The following is a 10,004-nucleotide window of genomic DNA, read 5'->3' as shown; positions in this document are numbered from 1 at the left end:
GGTGAGCCCGGCCTCCCGCCCCCTACCCCGCCCACCCGCCCGCCAAGCCCGCGCCGCCGGGGCGAGAGTGCGCCTGCTTCGCTCTTCCGCGCGTCCCGCGCCTTCGGCAGCGCCCACGGGAGCCTGGGCTCTCGGCGCCCTAATTTGGTGCGGGAACCTCTTCCCTGCCGCGACTGCAGACCCCCGCCCCGGCCCTCGCCCTCAGCCACCTTTCCCCGCTCGTTGTCCAGGCGCTGCGGCCTCTCCACCGGACCCTTTGCCCTTCCTTGGGCAGACCGATGGGTTGCAGGTAAGGGACCGGGTGTTCCGCTCACATCCACTCCCGGACAGACTCGCGCGCTGCTCGCCGCCACGCTCCCACTCTCCCCCGACTCCCTCCTCTTTTCAGGGCGGCGCTTCCCTCCTCTCTCTCCAAGGTTCTCAAAATCTCTTGGTTCTGCACCCAGAACCCTTTTTGAGCTTGTGGTCCCCCAGGCCCCCGCGGTCTTCACTCTGGTGACCCCGGCCCCAGTACTGGGAGGCGAGAAACGGGCGGAGAAAACCCATCGAGCGATTCCCGCTCCCGCTCTTGTTGCGCGCCTGCCCCGCAACTCTTCCACACCCCGCCGGCTATTGATATTTTAAAACTGAGTGTCTCTCGGGTTCTATATGGAAATGCTCGTTCTCATTGCATTTTAGGGACTCTTAGCAAGATGAAGCCTAAAGGAGAATGCGCCTCCCCTACCAGGCGTGCCTCTCTCTTGTTTGGGGACTTTTGCGGTGGGGGCAGGAATCGGGTTGGCCCTGCCCGTCGCCCCCCTTTCCTTCCCCTGGGAGGTCTCCTATTCTTTTCCCGGGTTTGCACTCTAGATAATAAAGGGCTCGCCGGGCAAAACTGGAACGAACACGAGTTTCCGGGAATCGTTTGTTACCGCGACCTCCTGCGCGCAAGCCCCCTCCGCTCAGCCCTGGGTAATTTCCTGTCCTCGGCAGGACTGAGCAGGGCTAATAACTTTTACTTAACAGATTCCCATCTCCCCGACGCCGATTTTTCTGTTTTGAATCGTTTAATAGTCTCGGGTTCCGCCTACATGAAAAAGGTATCTGCAGATGGTATTTTTGACTCTCAAATGCTGAAAGGACGGCGGTCTCTTGGTATTAGGAGTTTGAAATTGTGCTAAACGAATTGTGTGACGACACTACGTACCCAGTACACTTATCAGATATAGCACCCGTGCCAGAGACGACCTCAGTTTCCGACCTTTCCTTTCGTTCTGGTTGTATATTTAGGTAAAAGAGCCCAGGAAACCTGGAAAAGAGACTATGTCGAGTCCTGACTCTTGGGTGCTAATGACTACCGTTAATTACATGAATTACAGCTGTATGATCTTGGGTTCCATTTAATTACAATTTTTGGCTCCTTATTTCTCTAATAAGAGGATGAACCCTACAGATCCTTCTGGGTCTAAGTTCTATGATTCTATGAATGTAGCAGCAGACTTTTTTTTTTTTTAAAGTAAGCTTGTTTGGGGAAATATTAACTTAAGCACAGATAAGTGTCAGAGTGAGACCTTTATCCAGTATATTATTTAGGAGCAAAGCTATTGCTTTAAAAACACAAGCATTGTATATACTATCTGGATTTTCCAAATGCTCTTTGTCAGTTAACAATCAGTGAGTCTTGGCAAGAAGGGATTGATTTTCCATTCATAAATAAGGAAATTGAGGCTTGGCAAGGTTGAAGGATTTACCCATGAAATCAGGACTAGCTAGGAGCCAAAGCAGGACAGAAAATGTCTTCTGAATCCTTGATCACTTCTTCTGCCCCAAACACTTTTTCTTCTGATGATAATGCATTGGTTGGCATTTTGCTTTTAACACTTTGTAAGGACACCCCTCTCATTTATTTAGATCTTGTAGATGTGCTACAAATGCAAGTCTAGGTTCAGATTCCTCCTCTCTCTCTCCCTGTTCAGATAACGGTACAATTTTAAGCAAGTTTTTGACAAATGCTTTAAGGAAGACTTGGTTATAGAAAGAATGCAATTTGTGAATAAGAATGTTTTTGGTAATCGGGAAAAGAAAGTAGATACTATTACACAAGGGGAAATAAATCTCAAATTCTTCTAATCCCAGGAAGAGCAACTGCTAAGAGGGATTTTGGGGGAGAATCTCTGAAGTGAGTAGAAATACGGTGTTTAGGGGGAAATTAAAAAAATTAGATGGTTAACACAAACCTCAAAGCACCAAGCATGTCTTTCTTTTTTCTCTTGTCTTCACAAGAAGATGGCAGGGCTTATTTTGGCTCTAAGAGTAACAGATTAGCTACATTTTAAAGACTTTTTTGCCTTGAAAAGACAGATAAATAGGAAACATTATTAGCATAGGCACAACATTGCTTGACTCGAGGCAGAATGAAGTAGCTGTGTCTTTTATTCATGAGCGTCAACACAAGATGCTCACTCGGCGTCATCCTGGTCTCCCTCTGTGGCTTTCCCTCAATGGGTGGGTTAGTTGGGAAGGGAAGAGCTCAGACCTGCAGCACCAGCAGAACCTGTGTCACCATTTCCACATCAGACAGTATTCCCTGAAATTGGTGCAAACAATTCAATAGCAAAGTTCTCCTAGATTTTCTTTCCTTTTTCTTTCTTTTTTTCCCCTTTTTTATACACAGTGAGTTAGTGATGATGGTAGAGGATAGATACAATTTAGTCTCAATTTAATGTAACATGATAGCACTTTTTGTTTTTGGCCTTCAATACTGATCAAAGCCTCCATAGGCTGAAAAGATATCTTGTCTGAATTACCCAGGCTTTTGCCTCAACTCAGTTTCACTTGGTGGTGAAGATCTGACAAAACCACGCTCATTACGATGTATTAAAGAGAGATATATACAGATCTGGTTCTGAAGGGTCAAAACCATCTTAAAATAGCCCTGGTGGACAAGTCACCCTACTTGTAATCCTAAATGTAGTAAATAATTTGTTGGGTATTTGTTCTCAATGTTGTTTCTGATGGACAGCATTTCATAGCTTCTCAGAGAGGGACTCACTAATATTTCTACTCACATGACATAAGAAGGCAAGAAATTGACAATACGTCACTTAGCCTAGTATTAGCTGATAGTGGCACTAAGAAGTGATTAATTGAAATCCATGACACCACTTCAAAAGATGGAGGACTGGCTTTTATCGATGGATTTGATAACTAGAGATAAAGAGGTATGAAGGCACAGAGCAAGCAGAATGCTTTCCGGTGCTAAGAGAAATATGCAATAAACATATTTAATTGAATCAATAACTTCCTGGTCTTGAATTGGGCTCAGTGTGTGTGCAAAAATAATGAAATATATTATGTTTATGTTATGTTCTTGGCATCACATTTTAAAGAGGATATTGACAAACTAAAATTCATCCAGGAATGAATACAGGAACCTGGATAGTAAAAGATATAGGAAACAAATAAGTGTGAACTTTTTAGCTTGGAAAAGCAAAGCTTTGGGGAGGGTTGGGAGAGGCTGTGTTAGTTGTGTTTCAGTGGCTACAGAGGCATTACGTATCACGAGGGCATGTCTAGTCTGCTCTGCTGGAGAGGGCAGAACCAGAGCCAATGGGTGATTCCAGGGAAGTAGATCTTGGAACAATATTTGAGTAACTTGTATAAGACAGGTATTGTGTTGTCCATCGGTAGAACAGGCTAAATCCACAAAACACTAAATACATTTCACTAGAAAAGTGTAATCAGAAGCTAGCAGGCAAAACATTTAAAATTGTCATCTTACTAAGAATAAGATTTTAGTTCATACACTCTAAATAAGTAGAAGAGTTAACAAAAACAAGAAAAAGAAGAAAAAAAAGGATATTCCTTTATTTATTAAAGAAGTCCCAGAACCTCACTCTATATTGTGATAAAAGTGGCAGTGGGATTATTATCATTCTGTTATGTGGAGGAAAGGATTTTGCATAGTAATTTTAGATGTAAAATTTTTAAAAAATGGCTGGAAATTATCTAGCAGATTCTTAGATCAATTTATGGTAAACCTAATTAAGAGCAATCTGAAACTTAAATTGACGTTCCTAGGAGGTACTGAGTCCCTCAGCCCTGTTTTTTATCCAGGCCACAGTTGAATAACAATTTGCTGGGTGGGATGTTTTAGAAGATGTTTGTGTGTCCAGTAGGATGAGCTAGATATGTCCTGCTGCTGCTGCTGCTAAGTAGCTTCAGTCATGTCCCACTCTGTGCGACCCCATAGACAGCAGCCCACTAGGCTTCCCATCCCTGGGATTCTCCAGGCAAGAACACTAAGCTGCTTCAAATCCCCATAGTTTTCTAAAAATTTTGGCCTAAATTTCCTTTAATTACAGACAAAGCAACTGAGAGAGGCTGACTTGCCTCATGTCATACAGGCTATTAATTTGGTAAATTATAGAATTAATACATGCAGAGGTCAGAGAGCATCCCAGTAAATACTTAGGAGATAAAAATTTGAAATGACTTTCATGTTTTCTCTTCAGATTCTCTCTGTTGTATTTTCTAGTTTTAATCCTGCCTCCCAAAGACAGATTTCTCCTTCTCTCAGAATTCCCAGTGTGTACACTGGATAACCTCCCCTCCGTGATTTCATTTTTGTTGTTGCTCAGTTGCCAAGTTGTGTCCGACTCTCTGTGGCTCCATGGACTGCAGCACTTCAGGCTCCTCTGCCCTCCGCTGTCTCCCAGGGTTTGCTCAGATTTATGCCCATTGAGTCAGCGATGCTGTCTAACCATCTCATCCTCTGCCACTCCCTTCTACTTTTGCCTTCAACCTTTCTCAGCGGTTCCAGTCTTCTCTTATTACTCTTTGTATTATTGTGGAACCATATCTGATTTGGACACTAGCTAGATGGCTTAGAGACTTCAATTCTAATCATTCTTTTGCTAATGATTACTTGGCATCTGTAAGTTATTACTTTGCTAAAAATTTTTCTTACTAGGTATCTGAAAAATGGGGAGAGTACCCTGTAAATCAGTTGAGAATGGGAGGGGATGTGAGATAACAGATATAAAAATACATACTGTGGTATCTTGGAAGAAACGTGCTAGAGAAAGATGATGAATTACAACATACATCTGAAGACAGGGAGGCCTGGCATGCTGTAGTCTATGGGGTCTTGAAGAGTTGGACACCACTTGGCGACCGACTGAGCTATAACATACACTGAAGCTATCAGTTTGGTCTTTGATACTAAACTTCAGAGGACATCGGCTGTAGCAATACTGACCAAAAGGTCAGTATTAGTTTTGTGTGCCATCACCATCATTAAAAAGGGGATATTATGTCTCTTTCCAAGGAATTTTTTTTTTATAACTTCATCTTAATTTCTATCATTGACTTCATTGTGGACTGAGAGGATCAGACAGCCTGGATGAAATAGAAAGTGTCACTGGGGATGCCTTATCCAGAATGCTCCTTTTCCTCCCCTTTACCTAGCCCAGCCCCCTTCAGTCCCAGGTTTCTGTTATCTTCCTTAGTGACAGACATGATGCTATATAAGGAGGGAAGTTAGAATTCAAATTCTCGGGAACCCTCTTACGAGAGAAAGAATTGCCTGTGATTTCAGTACAGGGATCAAGCCTGCACCCCTGCAGTGGAAGCGTAGAGTCCCAAACACTGGACCAGCGGGGAGGTCCCTGTGCATGCATTCTTAATGTTTCATTTTCCTGAACCAGTCTCTCCCACAGCCTCTAGCCTGTCCACTCTGGATTCTGTGTCAATGCGTCTTTCTTCCCCTCCATCCCGTGGTTGCCTTTCATTTCACTCTTGTTCCCTCTTTCTTCCTCATTCTTGGTTTACTCTCTTATTTTGGTGGAGCACAGGCTCCTCTAGCTTCCTGGTTGGTATGTGAAAGGTCAATATTTTGAGATCATTCTTGTGTAAAAACATCTTGATTCTAGTTTCTTAGTATTTTGGGTAGGTATAGAATTCTCAATCGGAAATCATTTTGAATACGTTTGAATAGTTTTGAAAGCATCATTCAGTCGTGTTTTAGCTTCCAGTTGCTGCTGTGAAGTCTAATGCCATTTTGATTCCCAATATATCCTGTTTCATTTATTCATTTGTTTTCCTCTTGGGGAATTTGTAGGGTCCTGTCTTTGGAGCCAGTGTGCTGAAATTTTACAGTGATATGCCTGTGTTGGATGTCTGTTTTCACACAATTTTTCAGAGGCTCAATAGGCCCTTTCAATATGAAAACTCATTTTTTTTTTCAATTATGGGAAAATTTCTTGAATTAATTTTTTGATGATTTCTCTTCCTTTTTTCTATATTTGTTATTTATGAAACTCCTATTATTTTGATTTTTTCAACCTTCCAGATTTATCCTCTAAACTTATTCCTTTCTCTCCTACTTTTTTATATTTTTGCCTTTTTTGCTCTGCTTTCTGAAAAAAATTCTTCAGTTTTACTTTATAACCTTTGAATTTTTAATTTCAGCTATCATTTTTCTAACTCTCAAGATCTCTTTAATTTTCCTCTCCTGTTTAGTGGTATGCCATATAATATTCTCATATATTTGGAAAACCTTGATTGTCTGCTCATATTTAAGTAGGAGAAACAGAAAGCTGATAGGAAGCTCTGAATACCCAGTGGGACCTGCTGGCTGTGAGTTCTGCTGTAGGATAATACGGTTGACTCCTTCACTTGGAGAACCTCTGAGGTCAGAATCTTTAGCTCTTTTCTTCTGGGCTGGTCAGATTTCCAGAGAAGAATTTCCAAATCTCTTCTTGTAGGATGAAGGCCTAACTTTCTGGGAGCCTAGTGGCAGAGGAGGAGCAGAGGTCTGTGTATTTAGAACACCTGTGCTCACTGTTGACCCTGTTGGGATGGTGCCTCCTAACAGCCAGTCATTTCTCACTCCTGAGACACTGTCCTACCCTCTGCAGAGGGTCCAGCAGCCTTTTACTGGGGTGGTGGAGGGTCAGTCGCCCTTCATTTCACCCCACCCCTTTTCCCCCCTAATTCCAGTGGTAATTGACCCCATCAGTTCCTGAGCATTTGGGGGCATTCTGTAGTGTAAATCAGATTGATTCTTGGATTTCCCCGTTGCTTAGTTACGATTTCTTATTTTTTGAGGCTTTTAATTACTATTATTATTTTACAATCTAGTCATCCCCTTTTTAGTTTTAGAAAAGTTGCTACTGGTGTCCCTCTTCCTGTTCTCCCTGTTCTTATATGTTTATGCCATTAAAAACCAAAAAGCTGTTACTGTGATTTTAGTGGGAGCTTGCCAAAGGAGTGAAACAGATATGCACATGGGCACGTGTGTGTGTGTTCAATCTACTGTATTTATCCAGATTTCTCATAATTTGAATTTAATGTTTGTTTATTCTGGCTTTTACAGTGGAGGCACTGATCTTTTATCTTGATGTTTCTTTTATGTAACTGAATTTGTTAAATTCAGGAGTTGCATTATCATTACAACAGACTAAAAGGTTGACTTCATTGCCAAAGCACAGAATAGCCCCTCTCACCTCATATTCAGTAATGTAGTACCAGTGGCTTGGGATCTACCCATCTGAAAGTACTGGAAGTTTGTTAGTCCTTAAGAATCTTTGTGAAAGGTCCTGAATAGTTTTACAGGATATTCTTAGACATTTCAAGGTGAAAGGATTTGTTATTTCATTTTTCTTGGTCTCAGATTAATTTGAAACCTGGGTCCCTGATCTTTGAACAGAGAAACAGAAAAGATAAATAGAGACAGCAAAACAGAGCCAGAGACACATAAATACATGCGCACACACATGCACGCGCAGGCTCATAAAGAGAATGATGCAAACAGGACAGGGAGAATTGGAAGGTGATCAATTAAGACATTAAGTGTTTTGTGACACACGGACACATCTACATTTTGCCCTGATAACAAGGCCATCAGCTCGTTTTCAGAGGGCTGCTGCCTTCTTCAGCTCAGTCCTCAGATCAAAGCAAAACTGTCTGCTTGCATTTTCCAATCAGAATGGACATGCTAATTTATACTCCTTAATGTGTGATGGTAAGAGGCCCCTTCAATTAACTGAATTCTATAGCTGGCAAAATAAAAGGTATACAAAGAGGCGCAGGCTGGAAGAGCCGAAATTCTCATTAAATCAAAAGGTCCAGTATTCATTACCTTGTGCATCTGAGGCTAAACACTAAATATGGGGATCAAAGGAGGTTTAATGGGTTAAATTGAGAATATAATCTAATTAAAACATTAGACATGGCAAATAGTTCTTTGATATTCATCTAAAGGTTTCATTAAAAATGGGTGCTTGAGGTTTGTATGCTAGATTATCAATTTTAAGTAGAGACAGCATCCTTGGTACTGCTTCAAAGTGTCACCATTGTGTGGAAGCCCGGGAAATGGGAAAAGACATTGCCGCCAGGTGACGGGTTGGGGATCCGGGGTAAGGCCAATCAGGTTTCATGAGAGTGGTCTCGATCATTGTCTGGATGGCAAAAAAGAAAGTGTAAGGATTAATTTAGAAGGCAAATTTGCCACAGAGAAAAGAGTCCATTTGGAGCCCAAATTATTTCGTGTAGATATCTACAGGGATTTTACTCACTGGACATTCGTTTTCTTCTTCCTTCTCCTGTATAAACAGCTTCTCAAAGGATAACTGGTATACTTGGTGGATTTTAAATTTCTGAAGGTTATTTCTCCCACTGTCAAATTTGTGCCCTTAGGATACCAACTGTTTAAGCATCTCTTGCAAACGTTTGGGACTCCAGCGACAAGAGGTGCTCTGAAAAGCCAGTCTGGCAGCCTCCATATCCGGTCGGGTCTCTCTGAGCTCATTAAAGAAAATTTCTGACAGCTTATCAGATATTTCCAGGGCGTCACTAAATATATTTGCCTGAGATATTCACATCATTGTAATCCTCTCGACCTGTTAGAGTTGTTTAATAGTGGAAGACCATTTATTCAGCTTATTGAAAATTAATTACTGACATGGCTCGGGTTTGCAAGGGTACAATGAAAAGGCAGTGGAGAGGCAGCAGGGGAGATAAACCTTGCCGCCAAATTCTTTTTTCTTCTCTTCATTTTACCCAAAGAGGCTCTATATTGCGTGGTGGAGAGAGCTCAAAAATCTGTGCACTTTGCATCTTACTGCATCTCACACTGTGATATTTTCATAACCTTTTGGGAAAGCCTCAAGTTTCTAGCTATTCCCACTAAATCAAAATCAAGTAACAAAACACGAAGAATGGGAATCTTTAAGACAGACGGGCAAATAAAATGAACAAACGAAAAAATGAATAAATTGATGAATGAAAGAAAAATCTATCCAAACCCTTTTGCTTTCCATTGAATGGATGTTTGCCTAGGAAATGGAGACATTTTGTGTTTTCTCAGTACCTTTGTGAGAAAGATGTGTGGTTTTGCTTAATGAAGTGAGGGGGGAGTAGAAACAAATATTGTACTTAGTCTGGAGGCTGTGGGTTGAGGAGACAGTTCTGAAAATCAGATTTTTAGCTACTCTGAGATCCTACTTCCATATGCTTTAAAAAGTGAAAGGAATATCTAAGTAAAAATTTTGTTAGAATACATATTTCTCCTTTTCTTGCCTTTATAGTACAGAAATTTTGTCTGACAATGTAAAAAAATTCTTATAATCCAGGATATAGAATGGGAGTGAGACACTGGATAAACAAAATCTGCAATGAAAAAGCATCACTTCGTGCTATTGTTTTAAATCCTGTTTCGCTAGGAAAACAGCTAAGCAAATGGAGCACTCATGTATCTTTTTGTCTTTCTGTTTTTACCCATTAGGAATAGAAGTTATGAAAATGTAGTTAGCACTAGGGAGAAGTCCTATAGTCGTCTCGTAGAATACTTGAGAGTTAGATGAAATGTGTATTATTGTTGCTCAGTCATTAAGTTGGTGCCCGACTCTTTGTGACCCCATGGACTGCAGCACGCCAGGCTCCCTGTCCTTCACTGTCTCTCACATTCAAGGTTTATTCTTGATAGGAAAAGATAATCTTTAAAAAGGCATGTTTAGGAAAGC

This window comes from Budorcas taxicolor, chromosome 15, assembly GCF_023091745.1.
Source record: "Budorcas taxicolor isolate Tak-1 chromosome 15, Takin1.1, whole genome shotgun sequence".
Classification (NCBI taxonomy): domain Eukaryota; kingdom Metazoa; phylum Chordata; class Mammalia; order Artiodactyla; family Bovidae; genus Budorcas; species Budorcas taxicolor.
Note: the sequence above shows the minus strand (reverse complement) of the source record.